General features: G+C 43.6%; 1 pseudogene; it reads left to right on the top strand.

Annotated features, from left to right (window-relative positions):
• The first annotated feature begins 11357 nt into the window (after positions 1-11357).
• On the top strand, positions 11358-12681 carry LOC139008235 (tubulin alpha-1B chain pseudogene; annotated as a pseudogene).
• The last annotated feature ends 9187 nt before the right edge of the window (positions 12682-21868 follow it).

Below are 21868 nucleotides of genomic sequence, written 5' to 3'. Positions count from 1 at the left end.
CGGAAACTAATATAATATTGTACACCAACAGTAATTGAAAAATTAAAAAATCACTTAAAAATAAATAAAAATATTCTGATGCACTAAACAAAATCATGGTTTTTGAAATCAGGCACATCTAGATTCAAATCTAGCACTTATTAACCTTATGAAAGTTATCTTGAGAAAGTGATACTGCTAGGCCTCCATTTTAAAATTTAAAACAAGGATGATACCCCCGAGCTATTGTGGTTACGATGGCCTGCTTTCTTAATGTCCATGCAGCATATCTATAAAGTAATAAAACTCTGAATCCCGATATGTGCACTTTATACTATAACTTCTAACACATTCAAACATCTCTGGAAACAACTCTTTTAAAAATTCCTTTAAAGGCATATAAATCTCATTAAATTTAAATCTGATGCTTCACACAGACTGTTTGTATAGTAAATGTGGACTGAAAGAATAAATATATTTTAAGACACCCCCATGAACCCTATTATACAGTTGTATAATAAATATTGATTGGATGAAAAATTAAAGAGAAATAAATAGATTCTTTCATTCTTTATTTCAACAAAAAAATTTGAGCAAGTGCAGACTCTGGATTAGCCCTTCCCTGATTCTACTCCTATTGTGAAGAGAAGGACATTTTTTAAAATTAATTTTTTATTACAAAAGGGTATTAGGATTCTGCAGAGGAAAAGAACCAATAGGAGATAGATAGATATAGATACACACACACACACATTTGTTAATCCTCACCTAAGGATATTTTTCCATTGACTTTTTTTCTTTTAGAAAGAGTGGAAATGCGGGGGATAGACACAGAGAGAGAAACATTGATGTGAGAGAGACACATTGATTGGCTGCCTCCCACATGTGCCCCAACCAGCGCCGGGGGCTGAGCCTGCAAATGAGGTACATGCCCTTGACTGGAATTGAACCTGGGACCCTTCAGTCCCCAGGCCAATGCTCTATCCACTGAGCCAAACCAGCGAGGGCACAAATCTGTGCTTTATCCATATCTCTATTCCTACCTATATCCACATCTAGAATGATGTTTATTAAAAGGAATTGGCCCCTGTAATTATGGAGGCTGAGAAGTTCCACGACCTGCCAACATCAGGCTGGAGACTCACTGGTGCAGGGTGAAGGCCTGAGAACTGGAGAGTTGGTGACGGAGCTTCCAACCAGGAGTCAGTCCCAAGGGTGGGATAGAGTGATGTCCCAGTTCAAACAATCAGGCAGAGTCAACTTCCTCTTTCTCTGCCTCTTTGTCCTGTTTGGTCTCTCAATGGATTTGGTGCTGCCCACCCATATTGGGGAGGGTAATCCACTTCACTCACTCCATCAACTCCATTGCTAACCTCTGGAAATATCTGCTCAGACCCCCCCCCCCCCCCCCCCCCCGCAAAATAATGTTTAACCAGATACCTGGACACCGCATGTCCCAGTCAAGTCGCCACAGAAAATTAACCATCACAAAAGGTAACAAAAACATTGGTTGCAAAAAAATTGGATGCAGAAAAGTTTAAAATAAAATATTAAAGCCCATCATTATCTGCATTTTTAGCCTTATTCCTCCAAGATAATTGCCATTGATGGCATGAAATTTTTTTCTTCCTGGTATTTTTTTTTACTATATACATATTCAAATGTATAAATATAGAAATAATGCCAACTATACTATTATGCAACTTACTTTCTTTTTCCTTACCAATACATCTTGACATCATTTATAAAGGCTGACCTCATTCTTTTTAACCGCTGCATACTATTCTATGGTGTGGATGTATCATACAATTCTTACATAGCGTCCACATGTGGATGTTTAGGTTATGTCCCGTTTTTCTCCGTGACAGACTCTGGTGCCAGGAACATCCTTGCACAAATGCCTTTGCTTGCATCTGTTGGGGAAATTCCTAGACATGAGATCACTTGGCCTAAGGATATGCTCATTTGGCACTGAAATATAGAATGACAAAATGCCAGAAGGCATTCAGAGATCTTTTGTTTGCCATTACCTGGCTGGTAACTGGACTGAAAATAAATTTCCCATTGGATAGAGATATCCATTCTCTACTATTCCAAGGCCCATATCTTACCACCTCTTTCTCCCAGCAGCCCAGCAGGTTGTTTAAGCATTCAGTGACCACAGTCATGCAGGCGAGAGGAAAACAAGTCTGCCTGATGTTTTCCTAAAGTATGGGTAGCATTTTTGAAAGCAGACATAATGCTTAAAGTAGACTGTCTCCCTTGGATCAGGGCTCAGCAAAGTGGGACTGTGAGCCAAACCCAGTTACCTTCTCTTTTTGTACAGTCTATCAGCTAAGAATGGTTTCTACATTTTTAAATGTTTGGGAAAAATAAAAATATAAATAATATTTGTGGTTTGTGAAAACTATATAAAATTCAAGTTTCACGCCCATAAGTCAAGTCTGTTTGAAACACAGCCACACTCAATTCGTTTACATATTGTCTAAGCTGCTTTCACAAAACAAGAATGGAACTCAGTAGTTGCAACCAAAACTACATTTACTTTGGGCTGTTCATTACAAAAATATTTCCCAACCATTTCTTTAGATCTGCAGTGTTATTTTCCCTTTTGTGCTAGTCTCATTTTTTCTTCTATAAATTTTTCTCTATAATTCTCTGTTACTTCTCCCCTCCTCCCAACACTCTCTAAAGATAATACTGCAAATTAGCAAGGTCCATTTTAATAGTGAATTGCATTTTTCCTACTTGCCAAGTGTCTGGAGGTAAAATATATTTTAAGAAAATAAAGAATAATGATTTCAATTTTGGTCTAAAATTAATTTGGGTCACAATATTAACATAATACTAATGAAATTCAGAACAAAGGGAACTAAAATAAATGAATTATAAAACACAGCTCTGAATCTTTCTAGCCCTACCTTTCCCTAGAAAGACCAATTTAATTTTAAGGTAGAAACCAGAGGAACTGCTACCCCTTCATATTTGGGGTTCATCACAACAAAAATTGTCATTAACCCTTTCTGAACCAGAACTGGGCAGAGGCTGAGCAGCTGCTAGTGTATCTATGGAAAACTCTGTTTCTCAGCTCAGGGATTTGGGGAAGGACTTGTTTGTTTGTTTGTTTGTTTTTAAAGACGAATTTCCTGGCTTTCTCCTAATTTAAGTTGAGAGGTAGCATTCAGCATCAGAGAAGAGGATGTGAGAAGAAATTCTGGGGCCCCCTTTCCAGGTGGGCTGTGTTGGGCAGTGAGATGGGACTGTGGTTAATGGGTGGCTAACGGGGCCTGGCCTTGGCAATGAGATGGCTCCCTGAGAGTTAGACTGTTAAATCAACAGTTAAAAGTGTCTTCCTGGGGGCCAGTTCAGAGGACGTTCCTTCTCTCTGTGCTGCCTCCCTTACGCTCAAGCATGCGCTTAATAAAATCTGTCTGGAAATTTAAAAAGAAGAAGAAGAAGAAAAGTAAGTTTCCAGACCAGCAGCCCTGGCATCTCACCTGGGACTCAACACAAATCTGAGTTATCAGGCCTCTACCCTAGACAGACTGAATCAGAATCCCAGGGGTGAGACCCAGCAATCTGTGATTGGACAGCCTCCAGGTGACGCATGCTCAAGGTTTTGAGAACTTGAGAAACAGTATCTCTCCCAGGACTGCCAAAATGGAATTTTTCTCTGTGTTGGTTGGTTGTTTCTGCTAATGACGACTACTATTTACCTAGTACTTACTGTGTCTCAGGTTCATATTAAAATAATAATAGCTAGTATTTACTGAGTGTTTAATGTGTTCCAAACACTGTGCTAAGTGCCTTATTCTACCATCTCATTTAATTTTGAGAACAATCGAATGAGGTAGGTGCTGTCATTACTGCCATAATAACATCGATGAGGAAACTGAGGTATAGAGAAGTTACGTCCTTGGTGGAAGGTCATAATGGCAGCGAAGACCTGGGATATGCACCAGGCGGTCAGGCTCCAAGGCCCTCACTCCTTACCGCTAGGCACTGTCATTGGTATTCTGAGACGCATGGATTAATTTAGTGCATCATTTAATCCCTTCCACGTCACTTTGAAAGCGAAATCTATTAAACAAATTTTACAGCTGGAGACTCAGAGTCTCTGAGAGGTCAATGAATGTTTCTCAGATCACACAGCCCATTTAAGGCTCAGCTAGATTTCGATCCTGGCCTGTGTTCTTCTGTGGCGGGTTCTCTGAGCTATGTCATTCTCCCTGTTCCTGCCTGTCCTAGTGCTGCCGGCCACTGATTCAGGGACTTGGAACCTGTTTCGGGGCAGCTTGACCCATTCTTTTCTTGTTGTTGTTTTGTTTTCAGTTGATTTCAGGGAGAGGTAGGGAGAGAGAGACAGAAACATCTGTGATGAGAGAGACTCATTGATCAGCTGCCTCCTGCACACCCTCCACTGGGGATCGAGCCCGAAACCCGGGCATTTGCCCTGACTAGGAAGCGAACCGTGACCTCCTGGTTCATGGGTGGATGCTCGGCCACCGAGCCACACCTGCTGGGCATTGACCCATTCTTTAGTGAATACAAAACACAGCTCCTGCCTTCACCCCCAAACTGAAAGAATACCACCCGAAAGAACATCCCCAGGAGTCTCCTTGAAGCCTGCTGTCAAACGCAGAGAAGGCAAGACCTGATTTGAGTACGACTCATTTGAACAGAGTTTTCATTAGCAAATAAATTGGTTGTGTGTGTGTGTGAGGGGCGGAGGGAGGGATAGATTGATTAGGATATGTGGTTGAATAGTCAGGAATGCACAGAAAGTCCTTGCGCCTGGAGGAACTCAGCATGTTGCATTAACACTAATTAAGAAACACAGACTATCTTTTCCAGGCTAAATGAGGCTCAAGATTCCGGAAGAGTGTGGTGGTGTAGGAGGTCTGCCTGCTTTCAAGTTTGAGCCATTTGGTCACTTCATGGTATCCAGGCTCAAATCCTCACCCCCCGGGGCTGGGGAGGGTGATGCAGTCTTCAAAGTTCATGGGCGCTAAGCTGGAGGCTGGTTACAGTGGCCAATCTGTCTGACTCCATCTTGCATGGACTCACTGTGCTCTCATCACATTGAGCTTCTTTCTGCTAAACCAGTGGTCGGCAAACTGCGGCTCGTGAGCCACATGCGGCTCTTTGGCCCCTTGAGTGTGCCTCTTCCACAAAATACTGACTTCTGTGCATGGGCCAGGAAGTTTCAATCGAACTGTACATGCGCACCCGCACATGGTCCGTACTCGGGCCCTTTGCCTGCTCCTCCTTCCACCCAGGATACTCTTTCCTCAGATCTTCGCTTCATCATAACATTCAGGGTTTGGCTGAAGGTCCTGATCCTTAGAGAGGCCTTCCCTGGTTACCCTCATGTCACCATGGATGTTGAAACCTTGTGTACTTTCCATTTCAGTTACAGGAAATTAAAAAAAGAAGGAAGAAGGCTAGAATAACAAAAACCGACCAGAGCCCGCCTGAACCAAGATGGGGCTGAATCTGACCTCCATAAGAGCCTGAACCCCTTTATACGCGGATTATAATACAATAGCATGCTAACGGACACACCCCATGGCTCCAGGCAGGTCCAGCTTAGACTATATAAGGGAAGAAAAGGGGTGGCACCCCAATCTGGGAAGCAATCAGCCCGTTCCCTGGAAAACTAACACATATGCCTCCCTTTCTCCCAGACTTCTCTAGAACAGAAAGTTAATCTGTGAGTCTGATTTCTGCTCCTCCATTCTCTGGCCATTGAATACAGCTTGTGCTGCTGAATGCTCAGCTTTGGTTCTATTTTTTTTGGACTCAGGACACGGAACCGAGAAAGGACTCTTAGAAGGACAGAGGGAGCTTCCCGGGGCCTGGGGTCCCTAGAATAGATGCCTTACAATCTAAACCAGTGGTTCTCAACCTTCTGGCCCTTTAAATACAGTTCCTCATGTTGTGACCCAACCATAACATTATTTTCGTTGCTACTTCCTAACTGTAATGTTGCTACTGTTATGAATCGTCATGTAAATATCTGATATGCAGGATGGTCTTAGGCGACCCCTGTGAAAGGGTCGTTCGACCGCCAAAGGGGTCGCGACCCACAGGTTGAGAACCGCTGATCTAAACCGATAACACTAATATTACTCTTCCTCGCTGCCCCGACTCTGGGCCAATCATTCACACACCATCTTACCTGAAATCACTTTTGCTCACTGGTTTACCTGCCCTCTGCCTCCCCTCTTTGGAACCTCAGCAACCTGAGAGCAAGGCCTTGCCCATCATGCTCACCACAGCACCCCTCAGAGCCTGGTGCACAGCAACTGAACCATACTTTACGCTTCAGGCCTCCCCGGGGGGAAAATTCCAGATTCCTCTCACTTCCTCACCTCCTCCTGTTACCGTGGAATCCATCTGATATCTGATGCCGGGTTTGTACTAAGCGCCCTGCCCCATGTGAGCGCTGTTCGGTGCACCTTTGAGTCTGCACAGCCCTGCTGTCCCCTGGAGAGCTGAGGGTGAAAAGAGCCAGGGCTGCCAGCTCAGAAGCTGCCTTGCTCCAGGCTTGCCTGGAACTGGCAACCGGAGCTCACCTTCCCAGCCTAGGGGCCTTTTTGGTTCAGATGGTGATTATTTGAATGAGGCACTTTTAACTGCACAGTCTGACAAGGGCTTCTCGGCAGGGGACCCATTAACACTGGCCTAAATGGCAGTCACCTGGAGGGAGTGAAGCCCCAGGGACCTTTCTGAAAGCTTTAGCAGAGCATGTGGCCTCCATGGCCACGGCTTCCCCAGGCAATTAAATGGGCAGCACACAACATTGCTCATTTAGCATCTCCAGCCTCCGGTCTCAGAGACTGCCGGTGACTGTCTGCCCTGCAGCCTGCCAATCAGCCACCTGCCAACCAGGCTCCCAGCCACCCTCTCTCCAGGTCTCCTCCTTCCCTTCCTCCCCCCTCCTCTTCTCCTGTCTTTCCCTCCCTCCCTGCCCTAAGAAAGTTATAAACGATCTATGAATTCCCCAGCTCTCACCTCTTATCCTTGGCTGCTGGCTCCACCCACTCCATCCCTTTCTCTTGTGTCTCTCCTGCCTCTGAATCTGAACTACCCAACGTGACCTACTTTCGCTTTATAAGCAAAGGCTGTGGAGCTGTGGGCTAGATGAATGAGGCGTGGGCAGAGGCGTCTAGCTGGCGAGAACTGAGGGGCCCACAGGTCATCTGGTGGGGCTGGTGGTGGCTGCTTGCAGGTATAGATTTACACCTTGAGCAGCATTCATACACCTGGAGTTCCTGGCCTGAAGCATTTTAGGGCAGCTCTTCTGGTAGTGAATTGAACAGAAGCTGAAATTTCTACAGCCAGTGCTATGTTGGCCCAGATTTACTGTGTTACCACCACTGAGCTAACTATCCCATTAGGAATAACTGCCAGTGCTTTAGAAGGCAAGCACTTGGCACATACCATCTCATCTGAATCCTCGCAAAAAGCTCTGTGAGATGGGGATGATTTGGGTCCATTTTCCAGATGAGAAAACTGAGGTGCAGGGAGGTTAAATTGTGCTGCTTCTCAATTTACCACATCTCTGTTGATATCATGTGCCACGCCAGCATGACCAAGGGTGATCCCGAGTGGGGGAGTGAAAGGATTAAGGAAAGACAGACAAGAGAATGAAAGCTGGGTCTCGGTGGGACGCTGCTCCCTGATGAGGAGACAACTGACAGCGCCCACAAGCCGTGTCTTTATTTTATAGCAGATGTCACGAGGCAAAGTAGGGGCGTGATCACGTTGTTTACAGCATTCTCGTGAGCTCCAACCTCACTTAACTACATGCATCCGAACTCTAGCACAAGGCACGTGGGGCTACGTGTTCGGACCATAGGTTCAAGCTCACAACCACAGCCGTTGGCTATGATTGTGCTGGGAGGGCCCTGCCCTCCAGGTGGGACTTGCACGTGGCAATAAGAGGACCCTGTCCTTTCATTAGTCCGAGGCTTGAACCTGGTCAAAACACTGTACCCGTGTCCCACAATATCATAATTATAATCCCCATTTTATACACGAAAACCTGAGCTCAGGGGTAAAGGTCACACTGCACTCATGAGCAGTGCCCTGTGCTGTGCTTCCCGATTGCAGTGCACAAATAAATCGATACCATTTGGAAAATTTAAAAACTCACTTGCTAAGAGAATCATTGACTCATTTGATGAGTACTTCCTGAACTCCAATTACTAGTAGGTATTAGACTCAGTTTGAGGTGTGGTAGACTGCAAACAGGGCCACACACTACTCCCTTCTCCTTAGCCACACCCCTTCACAATGTGACTTCGTAATTCTTCCATCAGGAGGTGGAGCCTGTGGCCTCTAGAATCTGGCTTCCTGAGGAGCTTTGAACAATCAAATGTTGCTCAAGTGCCAGTCTAGACATCAGGAGGCCTTGCAGCTTCTGCTCTCTTGGAACACTATGAGCTCCAGTGGGGCCCAGTGACCTTTTAAAACAAGCCCTCCAGGTGATCGTGATGCACACTAACATTTAAGAACCACTAACCTTTGTGGAATCTAATGAACAAAATGAATTGACCAACAAAATACAACCTGAAGCATAGAGGCATGGAACGGACTGATATACCTCAATGTGGGGTTGGGGGAATGAGAAATAAACCAAAGAACTTATATATTTATTTGCATAGCCCATGGACACCGGCAATAGGGTAGTGAAGACCTGTATGTGTGTGTTTGGGGTGGGGGGGGGCGGTGAATAGGGACTGGGAGGAGGGGTATAAAGGGGGAGGGGATGGGAGATATCTGCAATACTATCAACAATAAAAAATATATTGGAAAAAAGAACCACTAAGCTAATTGCATGGTATTATTGTAAGCCATTACATTTTGGGATGGTTTGTTACCTAGCAGAAGCTAACTGATACAGGTGTGGAAAATGAACTCACCGATGCCCTCACGATGGTTCAAGTTCATTAGGGGAGATAACATATTCTTAAACACAAACAATCTGTAATGTAGAAGGCCAGATATTAAACTTATAAACCAATATCAGGTTGTACAACAGTGATACTAGCTAATATTTAAATAAGTGCTTACTATGTGCCAGGCTGTGAAGTGCTTTGCATTCATTATTTTACTTTATCTTCCTAGGAACCCTTGGAGATCAGTGCTATTTTTATGACCATTTTATTGATAAAGAAACTGAGGCCTAAAGAAGAAAAGAGCTTTGCCTGAGGTCACTTAACCAGCCAGGGGCAGAACCAAGATTCTGACCCAGGTAACAGCTTATGCTGTTGTGTGTTGTGGGATCCAAACCCCAGGGGCAGGGCAGAAAGAGTGCTGTGTATATGCAGAGGGGAGCCTCCCATGGCTGTTTGGGAGTCAGGAGAGGATTTATGGCAGAGGCAGTCCCCGGGTTGACTTCGAAGCCCAGGCAGGATCAGGACATGTGAGCTGGAAGAGAATGAGACTTTCAGACAGAGGGAAGAACTTGAGCAAAGGCGAGGTGTGAGGCGCGGCTACAGTGTTTTGGCCAGGTTCAAGCCTCGGACTAATGAAAGGACAGGGTTCTCTCATTGCCACGTACAAGTTCCAGCTGGAAGGGCAGGGCCCTCCCAGCACAATCATAGCCAACGGCTGTGGTTGTAAGCTTGAACCTATGGTCCGAACACGTAGCCCCACGTGCCTTGTGCTAGAGTTCGGGTGCATGTAGTTAAGTGAGGTTGAAACTCACGAGAATGCTGTAAACAACGTGATCACGCCCCTACTTTGCCTCTTGGCATCTGCTATAAAATAAAGACACGGCTTGTGGGTGCTGGCGCTGTCTCCTCATCAGGGAGCAGCGTCCCACCGAGACCCAGCTTTCATTCTCTTGTCTGTCTTTTCTCAATCCTTTCACCCCCCCACCCCTACTCAGGGTCACTGAACCAGGCTGAGCTGGCATGGTACATAAGGTGCTCTGGGACTGAATATGCCATGGCGGTGCCGGCTCCCCACAGCTAGGGAATAAGCAAACTTCAGGAAGAGAAAGGAATGTCACTGACAGAAGAGAGTGTTCCGGGGAAGGACTGTGGCAGAATTTTAAATTCAGAGCATTCCAGACACCCAGCATTAATAATCTTTTTTGGACACAAGGTGTGGAAAGGTTATATTTGAAATATTAAGTTATTAAGCCCAGCATTAACAGAATGTCTTCTGCATTTTAGTGCGGCTTCTGAATCGATTCACCGCTGGACTATACACACAGTTTGAAGATGTTAGACTGGAAATGGTAGAGGAAGTATTTTGTTGTTGTTTGTTTAGTGTATTCTCTCACCTAAATATTGTATGCAGTTATTTTTTTTCCTTGAAACCCACTGAGAAGGTACCACGCTTCTCTTTCTGCTTTCGTCTCAGTACATATCAACAGTCAAAAGCAGGCATACTTAAGTGAGCATCCAAGAATGCTGCATGTGCCCAGCATTTCAATTCTGCCGTGTTCCCCAAAGGTAAGATGCTGCCCTGCTCCCAAGGAACTTAGCAATCTAATTGGACGCTAAACTCTCTGGCATGAATTCTAAGGGCCATTAACAATGAGGAAGAAAAAACATCAGCGCAGACTGGAGGAACCGGGAAGACCTCCAGGGAGGAGCCAGTACCAATGTGGGAGGAAAGCATTTGAGTTTCATACTGTATTCAATTCAATTCAGTATTGTTAGGACCATCTTTACTATCAACTGGAATATACTCTCATCCAATAGAGAAAAATAAGAAATGACCTTTCACCTAAAAATTTCTGGGTACTTTCTCAATCTGAAATAGCAAGTGTGTTTCACTTCTTGGGTTAATTCTGCCTGAAGTGCTACCTTAAAAAGGATTATGGGTCTCTGCCAGCGTCCGAGGAAAGGAATGCTGACATCGATTAGTGATGCCTGCCACAGGGTTGGGAAAAGTGAGGGAGAACAGCCTACATGCATGACTTCTCTCTTTCTCACTTTCCCCTGCAAATTATAATAAAGTTTCCATTTCTGTGTACCAAAATAGCTGAAGTCATTAACTAACTGGACTTTATGCCTTACTTTTTACTTTTAGGACAGAGGCACATAAAAAAAATTAAACAAATATTCTAAAAAAAAAATCTCCCCATACATTTCTGTTTAGCTAGTTAAATTTTAAACTTATACCTGCCCTCTACTTAGAGGATTGTATGCTGATTCCTTTATATTCAGAAAGATGATCTTGAGGTCCAGAAAAATCCTGAATTATTAAGTATAAACTATATCAATTCTAAGCTGTGTTTTGTTGAAAATATATGTTATTGAGTGGGTTACTTACCTTGACTCTTAGGTTGTTGGGGATAGTAACCCGGACCCAGTGTCTAATCCAGTGTTGCCTGCACCTGCTAACCCGCAACCATGCGTGAGTGCATCTCCATCCATGTTGGCTAGACTGGTATCCAGATGGGCAATGCCTGCTGGGAGCTCTACTGCCTGGATCATGGCATCCAGCCTCCTGGTCAGATGCCAAGTGACAAGACCACTGGGGAAGGAGATGACTTCTTCAACACCTTCTTCAGTGAGACAGGTGCTGGCAAGCATGTGCCCAGGGCAGTGTTTGTAGACCTGGAATCCAGGGTCATTGATGAAGTTCGCATTGGTACCTACCGCCAGTTCTTTCACCCTGAACAGCTCATCATATGCAAGAAAGATGCTGCCAATAACTATGCCTGTGGACACTACACCATTGGCAAGAAGGTCTTTGACCAAATTTGGAAACTGGCTGACCAGTGCACAGGTCTTCAGGGCTACTTGGTTTTTCACAGCTTTGGTGGGGGAACTAGTTCTGGCTTCACATCCCTGCTGATGGGATGGCTCTCTGTCGATTATGGCAAGAAGTCCAAGCTGGAGTTCATCTACCCAGCACCCCAGGTTTTCATAGCTGTGGTTGAGCCTTACAACTCTATCCTTATCACCCACATCACCCCAGGGCACTCTGATTGTGCCTTCATGGTTGACAATGAGGGAGGCCATGTATGATATTGAGTGCCCAACCCACACTAACCTTAACTGCTTTAGTAACCTGATTGTGTCCTCCATCACTGCTTCCCTCAGGTTAGATGGAGCCCTGAATGCTGATCTGACCGAATTCCAGACCAACCTGGTGCCCTATCCCCACATCCACTTCCCTGTGGCCACAGGTGCCCCTGTCATCTTTCCTGAGAAAGCCTGCCATGAACAGCTTGCTGTAGCAGAAATCACCAATGCATGCTTGGAACCAGCCAACCAGATGGTGAAATGTGACCCTCGCCATGGTAAATACATGGCTTGCTGCCTGTTGCACCATGATGATATGGTTTCTAAAGATGTCAATGCTGCCATTGCTACCATCCTGACCAAGTGCAGCACCCAATGTATGGACTGGTGCCCCAGTGGCTTCAAAGTTTGCATTAATTACCAGCCTCCCACTGTGGTCGCTGGTGGAGACCTAGACAAAGCACAGCGAGCCGTGTGCATGCTGAGCAACACCACAGCTATTGCTGAGGCCTGGGCTCGCCTGGACCACAAGTTTGATTTGATGTACGCCAAGCGTGCTTTTGTTCACTGGTACGTGGGTGAGGGCATGGGAGAAGGAGAGCTTTCTGAGGCCTGTGGGCACATGGCTGCGCTTGAGAAGAATTATGAGGAGTTTGGCGTAAATTCTGTTGAAAGAGAGGGTGAAAAAGAAGGAGAGGAATACTAATTAACATTCTTTTCAGCCCTGTAACATGTCATACATGTTAAAGCTTTTTGATTAGATTTTCTTCTGTTTTACCTGTGATCTGTCTTTTTCATGTATACCTATAAGATTTCCCCCTCATGTTTAAAAGTAAAGGCATTGAGAAAGAAAAGAAAGTGTATGTTCTTGGTTGGAAATTTATTTGCGTTAAGATGGAAACACTCATTTGAGGATGTAGGTACTTACCAGAGTGGTATTGGTGATTCTATGGTGTTCGATTCTAATTAACTTTAGATAGCAACTCTAGATTTTGGAGGATAGACATCAGGAAGAAAAACGGGTCACACAGAGAAACGTTGTTTCTTGATTAGACAACAATAGCAAGAGGAATAGAGATGGAGGTTATTAAGGCTTGCATATTGTGACACAGTCTTTGTGAGGCCATTTGTGACACAGTCTTTGTGAGGCCATTTGTGACACAGTCTTTACAACATAGTGAATGGGACCCCTAACACTGTGTTGTGCAGACTCTTCCAGTCTAAGCCAATTTCAAGTTCAAATGCTAATTTAATACAGCTCCATATTTATTAATATTTCCCAAGTGTATTAGGGTTCTCCAGAGAAACATAACCATAAACACACACACATATATATGTTATATATATTTTATATATTATATATAACTTATATATATTATATATGTGAATTTATATATATGTTATATATGTGAATTTATGGATAGACTTTATATATGTGATATGTATGCTACTGGACAGCCCCCTGAGTGGGAGGGGGGGCTGTCCCCTCCTTGGCTCTTGTTAATCTTGTGAGAAGAAATTCAGACAAATGACAGACAGCAGTGGTTGAAGCAAAGCAAGTGAATTCATTAAGAATAGACTTGGCATAAAGCACAAGCAGGCAAGTCAGCTGGTCTGAGCATCCCACCTGGTGGAGGTTTAAGGGTTATATACTTTCCCCCTCTACAGATTTCAAAGCTCCCCTGCCAGATATCTTGGGTAGCTGACGAGGTTTCAAAGTCCCCTTCTACATTATTGTGACTTACACTGGAATGTTTGTACATACATTTGGTCATCTTGTTTGGGAAGTCCTAAGACCTTTGTTTAGCGGGTGAGATAAACTCCCCCCTTTTCCCCCATCCCCGCTTCCCTGCCCTAGCAGTTATCTTTCCTGCCTAACATTCCCCAAGTGATACCATTCAAATGCTTTTGGGGTTTTGTTGTTTGTCCCCCAGACTTTATTTGTCCTGGCACAAATGACATTAATTGGGTCTTCGATATTTTCCAAGGCCAGGGTGATTTAAGCTATATAATCTCTGGTTAGGAAGGAGAGGTATAAACCATTTGTTCTCAAGTCTCCTTGGTTGGGGAAGATAAGATCTTGTGATTCACAAGCTGGTTGCAAGCTGCTCAAACTGTTTGGCCTTGTTTAATTTTCTTGTCTCAGTTTCTCCATGCCACTTGCCCAGGAATTTTCCTAGCTTCTCACTATCCTTCTGCACACACACATATATATTTATATATAGGAACTGACTCACTGACTCACTTGATTATGGAGGCTGAGAAGTTCCATGATCTGCTGTCTACAAGCTGGAGACCCAAGAAAGCCAATGATGTACTTTTGTTCTAATTCTGAAGGTCTGAGAACCAGGAGAACCTATGGTCCTGGACCGAGGGCAGGAGAGGGCAGGAGAAGACAATGTCCTAGCTGTAGAAATCAGGAGAGAGAGAGAGAGAGAGAAAGAGAGAGAGAGAGAGAGAAAGAGAGAGAGAGAGAGGGAGAGAGAGAGAGAGAGGAATTTTTCCTTCCTCCAGGGTTTTGTTCTATTCAGGCCTTCAGTGGATTGGATGAGACCCACCCACATTGGAGAGGACAATCTGCTTTATTCAATCTACAGATTCAAATGCTAATTTCATCCCCAAACACCCTCACAGACACACCAGGAATAATGTTTAGCCAAGTATCTGGGCATGCCATGATCCAGTCAAATTAATACATGATTTTCACTATCCCACCAAGTGTCTGGCATTATACTTAACATTGAAAATATAGAAATAAATAATAAAAGGTCCCATATCTCAGGGAGCTCTCAGTATAATGGGGAAGGGAACTGGCAATTATAATACAGCATAATGTATATTAGTATAGAGAGAAGTGCCTGGTGATTAGGAGGGTATAAGCAAAGGGTGCCTAGCCTGGCCAGATGGTGGCAGGGGAGCAGGTAGGGAGCTGTGAGAAGCACGTTTTCCTGCAGAAAATGATGTTGAAGTTGAGTCTTAAAAGATAGGTGAGAGTTTATGCAGAAAACAAGATTTGGGAAAGTAGTTCCAGGCCGTGAACAGCATGGCTGAAGCCATGGGGGTGTGCATGGTGTGTAGTGGGAACTGTAAGCCATTTGGTATTGCTAAAAAAGGGAAGTGTAGGACTTGGTGTGGCTGGCAATTTGACTTGGGAGCTCATAAAGGACTCTGGTGCTATAATAAGGATTTGGGACTTTATCCTGAGGTAACAGAGTCAATGCAGGGTTTCAAACATGGGTCTGCTCTTCCTTTTGGCTACATCACTCTGGTGAGCAATGCCAAAGAAATGCAAGAATATGAACAAAACAGAAGGGCCCTTTCCTCCTTTGTGCCAAGTAATGGGGAAGAATAGAAAAAGTTAAGGAGAGAGCCCCTAGGGCAGTGATGGCGAACCTTTTGAGCTCGGCGTGTCAGCATTTTGAAAAACCCTAACTTAACTCTGGTGCCGTGCCACATAAAAAAATTTTTTGATATTTGCAACCATAGTAAAACAAAGACATATTTTTGATATTTATTTTATATATTTATATGCCATTTAATAAAGAAAAATCAACCAAAAAAATGAGTTTGCGTGTCACCTCTGACACGCGTGTCATAGGTTCGCCATCACTGCCCTAGGGCTTTGACCTTAAATACCACTGACTGCTAAAACTAGGAGCTACAACAGGAGGTTTAGGTGTGTTTTGGAAGCTTTATGATTCTAATGAGAGATTTGGAAGAGTTGCTGTTATTCAGCTTCAGACACAGATGCCGAGTTAGTTTCTACAGAGATTTTTGAACTAAAATTTGGTGAGGACATACCTTAGAGAAACCTGTGCACTCGAGCTTAACATTCATGATCTAGAATATTCATAGGAGCATTGTTCAAGATGCCCCCAAAGTGGAGATAGCCTAAATGTGCTTCATTAGTAGACTGGATGAAGCATTGTATATTCATGTAATATGTAGTATATTCATGAAATACTATATAACAGTGAAAAGAAACATAGTATAGCTACATATAACTATGAGGATGAATCTAAACATAATACTGAGCAAGAAAAAAAAAAAGGAGCAAGACACAAAAGAACACATCCAGTATGAATCCTTTCTATAAGGTGCAAGAAAAAGGCAAAACGAAACTATATTGTTGACGGATATCTGTGAATGGAGGGGAGAGGACCTTGGCTCCTTGACAGCTAGTTGGGATGGATTTCTTGTGATGTCCCAAGAAAAGAAATTTTCTGAGATTTGTACAGGAGAATGAGTAATTTTTATTTGTGTGGAATTATATTCCTGAGTTTCCAAAGTCCCATTTCCCTTAGTCCAGTCATAGAAGAAGTGTAGCTGGGGCTTTAGAATTAAAATCAGCCCTGACTGGTTTGGCTCAGTGGATAGAGCGTCGACCTGCGGACTGAAGGTTGCCGCGTTTGATTCCAGTCAAGGGCATGTACCTTGGTTGCAGGCACATCCCCAGTAGGGGGTGTGCAGGAGGCAGCTGATTGATGTTTCTCTCTCATCAATGTTTCTAACTCTCTATCCCTCTCCCTTCCTCTCTGTAAAAAATCAATAAAATATATTTTTTTAAAAAGAACTAAAATCAGAGCCAGTGTCCAGAATTTCCTTTCCATGTTGGAGCCAAGTCCAGTCCAAAATCAGACTAGCTTAGCTTGTGTTTCCCATTGCAGTTCAATAGTCCATTGCATGTGGGGTCTGCATGGCCGTGGGCCATAGAGGCAAATGCGAGAGAGCCAAGAATCACAAGAGTCATGACCCAAGTGTGTCAAGAGAGCGAACTCCTTTGTTTAGGAGATTATGTATTCTCAAATTTTCATGTGCTTGCAGTGGCCACACCCATTCTGGCCAATAATTTTTGTTTCCAGGTGTGACTGATAGACAAGTACCTTCCCTATGTTACCCCAAATTTACTGGGCATAGGTCTATCTTTCCATTGTTGGATCCCTTCCCCCCAGTGTTTTGCAGGGAATAGCCAGTGAAGTCCTGGAAAGTGCAAAGTTGCAGTTTCCTGGTGAAGTGGCCCAAATGACATGTTTATAATATCTGGCCTTCCCTTTGCTCCTTTCTTATTATTAACTAGAAGCCTGATGCATGAAATTCGTGCAAGAGTAGGCCTTCCTTCCCCCGACTGCCGGCACTGGCTTCCCTCTGGCAGCCAGGACCCAGGCTTCCCTCCGGCCACTGGCAGGCACCTGGACCCCAGGCTTCCCTGGCAGCCCCAGCTTCCTCTGGAAGGTCGTCCGGAAGGATGCCCTGTCTAATTAGCATATTATGCTTTTATTATTATAGATGACTAGCTCATTACAATGGCATTATGTCTATAGGTTGTACATCTACAAAGAAAGGCAAGACTTACCTCAAAATTCAGGGTGGAGTGTTGGTTTATAAAATGGCCCCATACAGGGAGGGGAAGGATAGATTGAAGAAAAAGACAGGCTAGTCCAGATAGGCAGGTTTTAACAAGTAAGGGAACTTACAGACAAGGCTCATCTTGGGCAGCTGAAAGATGAGTACATCTCTGCACCACCCACCAGAATCTTAAACGTTTATATAGAGGCCATTCAGTCGAATGTACAAATGGTCTCAACAAGGCCTTATTCTCTCAAGGCTATGTCTTTGAAATGGTGTGGGCTACGGGAATGGGGGGGATGGTACTTACAAGGACAGGGAAGGATAGTGAGGAGCCCCTGATAGCCTGGGTCCAGCTCGAGAGTCAACCAGTAGTCATGACCTCTCAATGACCTCCTCCAACAGACTCTCAGGTATTTAAACTATGCAGAGGATCTAAGCACCACAGGGGACAGCACCATGAATTCTAAGGCTTGGGGCCTAAGAACCTCTCACAGATTGATCCTGCAAGTTCAAACTTCCAAGATGATGAGAGATTCAGAGCTATGAGATAAAGACTCATTGTTGTTTGTCCAATGTACTGGGAGAGGGGACAAAATCACCCCCATTTGAGAAACACTGTTCTAGAACAGCACTGTTCAATACAAATATACTGCAAGCCTCATCTATAATTTTAAGTTTTTTTGTAACTACACTACGAATGGAAAAAGAAACAGGTGAAATGAATTCTAATAACATTTTACTTGATTCAATAATATGCAAAGTATCATTTTAATAAGTCATCAATATAAAAAGTTAATATGCTTTATACTCTTTTTTCAATACTAACTAAGTTTTTGAAATCCTGTACTTTACACTCAGAGCACAATCCAATTTGGACGGGCCACTTTGCAAGTTCTCAACAGCTCATGTGGCTTGTGACTGCCATATTGGATGGTATACTTCTAGAACATAAGCCCCATGAGGGTAGAAATTTTTGTCTGTTTTTTTTTTAAATTGTTATATCTTCAGTGCCTAATACTGTTTATAGTAGCACCTAGTAGACCCTTAATAGATATTTTTAAATAAATGATTAAACGAGTATCCAAATCCAAGATATCCAAATTTGTAAGAGAGAAAGGGCATTCTATTTTTGACCAGTTTTATTGAGATGCAATTGACATACAATACTGTAAGTTTAAGGTGTACAGCATAATGAGTTGACATACATATATTGTGAAATAATTATCACACTATGTTTAATTAAGAGCCATCTAGAAGGACATTCTTACTTAGACTGGACACTTTAAAAGCAGTAAGGGCAAGCCAAAGCAAGTTGAATAATCCCATCACTTGAGACCTTAACTCTTGCACAAGATGAATTTCACAAAATCACCACTAAAGAGGCAGGTTTGCTGGTAGGTGGATGAAGTGTGTGGGTGGAGCCCATCCACAGGCTCACTGCTTTCCTGCTGTCTCCCACATTCCCAATGAGATGCTGAGTTATCCTCTTTTAAGCATCCTCCCCTGTCACACCCCTCCCTGAAGTGTGGTTTTGATATCTACATCCTTGTGGCAACACTGTTTATTTTTCATCCTCACCCGAGGATATGTTTTTCCATTGATTTCTAGAGAGAGTGGAAGGGAAGGAGGAAGGGGAGAGTGAAACATGACATGAGAGAGATACATCTATTGGTTGACTCCTGCACTAACCACTACAGGGGTTGGGGAACCTGCAACCGAGGTATGTGCCCTAGATGGAGAATCGAACCCACAACCCTTTTGTCGGCAGGCCAATGGTCTAACCCAGGGGTCCTCAAACTTTTTAAACAGGGGGCCAGTTCACTGTCCCTCAGACCGTTGGAGGGCCGGACTATAGTTTAAAAAAAAACTATGAACAAATTCCTATGCACACTGCACATATCTTATTTTGAAGTGAAAAAACAAAATGGGAACAAATACAATATTTGTATTTGCATGTGGCCCGCGGGCCGTAGTTTGAGGACCCCTGGTCTAACCATTGAGTTAAACCAATCATGGTGTTGTTGCAATCCTATTTTAATGGCTCAGACACTGTGTTAAGAACTACATATTTCTTCTAGCTCTCTGGTCTAAAAAATATTGGCTGGCCACAGCTGCATTTGACATTGAACTTTTTAAACTGGCAAACACCATGATCTCCTGTGTATGTGTAGGCAGTTAAGTGTGCTATTAAAATGAGATGGTGTTTTGCTCTTTACCTATGACATGCTGATGCAAGCAAACTGGCCACAAAAGACACAGCCAGCACCTTCCCTCAGCAACTTTTCCTACATCTTCTCCCAACATCTTGCTGTACTTTTCAAAGCAGACTCCAAGACCTTTCGGGTCTTGCCTCCATTTTTCCCCCCTACAGCCACAGGAGCATTATGACCTTGGGCAAGCTAGTTGTATACCATGACACTGGATTTCTTTCCTGGACTTTTCTTCTTCCACCCTCCCCAGCACTGATCTAAACATGCACATACAAAGGGACTCGATTTTTTATTTTAGTTCAAGAAAGAGATTCTCCTCTGTTGACAAATATCTAGACAAAAACCTAGCTGGACTAGCTGAAATGCAACACTTTTGCACCAAGAAATCATCTATATTAGAACTGGGTTTCCCCCTTTCAACAACACTGCTTTCTGGCCTGGGTTCCTGTCAGCACATCTGCTTGGTAGATGTTACACTAACCTGTTATTTCCCTGGAGGATAAGCAGACATATTTTCCTGAAGCTCCTTCGAATACCAACCTCTTTGCTCTCTGTTCAGTGGTGACAGTCCAGGCTTGCATTCTCTGGCTAACATGCTTTACAGAAGAGTAACCCCTGGCTGAACCAGAGGGACCAGCGTCTCATCCTATTCTATCATTTTTACATGTCCCTAAGCAGGCGAGGCAAGATTTGAACTCTCCAGTGAGGGCATATAGGTGGTTTTGAGTCTTTCTGAGTCATTTTGATGTAAATGTATACTGGAGTTTACCACAACCACAAATACGGGCGATCAGTCACACCATTTGAAAGACTTTTAAAGCATACAGATTCTGGTTTCAGTGAACAGTCCTTTGGCAATTCTGGCAACAGGATCCTTATTTTTTTGGGAAATCCATTTACATGATTTAGGTCAGAGGTTTTCAACCTTCTGGCCCTTTAAATACAGTTCCTCATGTTGTGACCCAACCATAAAATTATTTCCGTTGCTACTTCATAACTGTAATGTTGCTACTGTTATGAATCGTAATGTAAATACCTGATATGCAGGATGGTCTTAGGCGACCCCTGTGAAAGGGTCGTTCGACCGCCAAAGGGGTCGCAACCCACAGGTTGATAACCGCTGATTTAGGTGGAGTCCACATTGATATAGCTGCCACAGGGATGGACACATGACTCAGTCTCACCTATCAGAGCACTATATCCTTCTGGCTACTGATTGGTTAAAAGATGGGCATGTGACCCAAGCTAGACCAATCAGATATCTCTCAGAGACTTTTGCTAAAACCACCAGGAGGGCAATGCTGCTGCTATCTTTGTTGAGAATCACTAGCACAAAGACAAGGTGAGAACAGAGCTGTTGTTGGCTAATACTTTATCACATAGGAAACCCATGAATGAAGCTAGATGAGAAGATAAGACAGCCAGGAGTTGGAGGAGAGAGAGAATCTTGAAGGCAGCATTTGAGACCCTGGATCTAGCCAGGTCTAAACCTAACTTAGGACTTTTTAGTTTTATCAATCGATAAATATACCCACTTTCCCCCTCCCTCTTTCTTTACCTTATGTTAGTTTCATTTGAGTTTCTATCATTTTCAAACAAAACCATACTTATTAACACATTCCTATTCACAGGATCTCTCTAGTTGGAAACCACTGATCAGTGATAGTGATTTCTAAACTTCAGAATGTATGCTTTACAAAATGCTGATTTCTAGTCTTTCTTTCCCATAGATTCTCATTCAGACGGATGGAGCCCAGGAATCTGTATTTGGTAAGCACTCCAGGTCTTTCTGATGTAGGACCACACTTTGGGGATCACCAAATTGCAATATTCTTTTTGGGCCACAGTTTCAGAATGAAGAAAGGTAATTGACTGGGGGCCTACCATGAGCCAGACCCCTCAGGTAGGTTCTGTACTTACCTCATTGAATCCCCAGAACAACCTAATGAAGTTCATCAAAAGAGAAATAAGATCTGTCTCCTTAGATTTGCACAAATGATTTTGGATCGAAGTAGAATAGCAACTCGACTCTTTTAACAAGAACAGATAAATGCAAGAAATGAAAGAATCCACAAAGTTTTCATTGACGTTCCAGATGTTAACAATTCCCAGGATACATGAAATTAGAACTTAATTAGCTTCTTAAATGAAACCTATTGGTCTTATACATGTGGGCAAGAGAATATGATGCTTCTTCCAACAAACAGTCATCAGCAAGGTGCAGAGTGTGAGTGGCACATACTAGAGGTGAAGCCATGAGAAACTGTCATTTCATTAGCCATGATTAGAATCATTCTGCTTTGTGAAAACTCAGAACTGGACTCTTCTACAGCT

Source organism: Myotis yumanensis, unplaced genomic scaffold, assembly GCF_028538775.1.
Source record: "Myotis yumanensis isolate MYYU_CA2020_CCGP unplaced genomic scaffold, mMyoYum1.0.hap1 SCAF_4, whole genome shotgun sequence".
Taxonomy (NCBI): Eukaryota; Metazoa; Chordata; class Mammalia; order Chiroptera; family Vespertilionidae; genus Myotis; species Myotis yumanensis.
The sequence above is the reverse complement of the archived record's forward strand: the minus strand, read 5'-3'. Positions and strand labels throughout refer to the sequence as shown.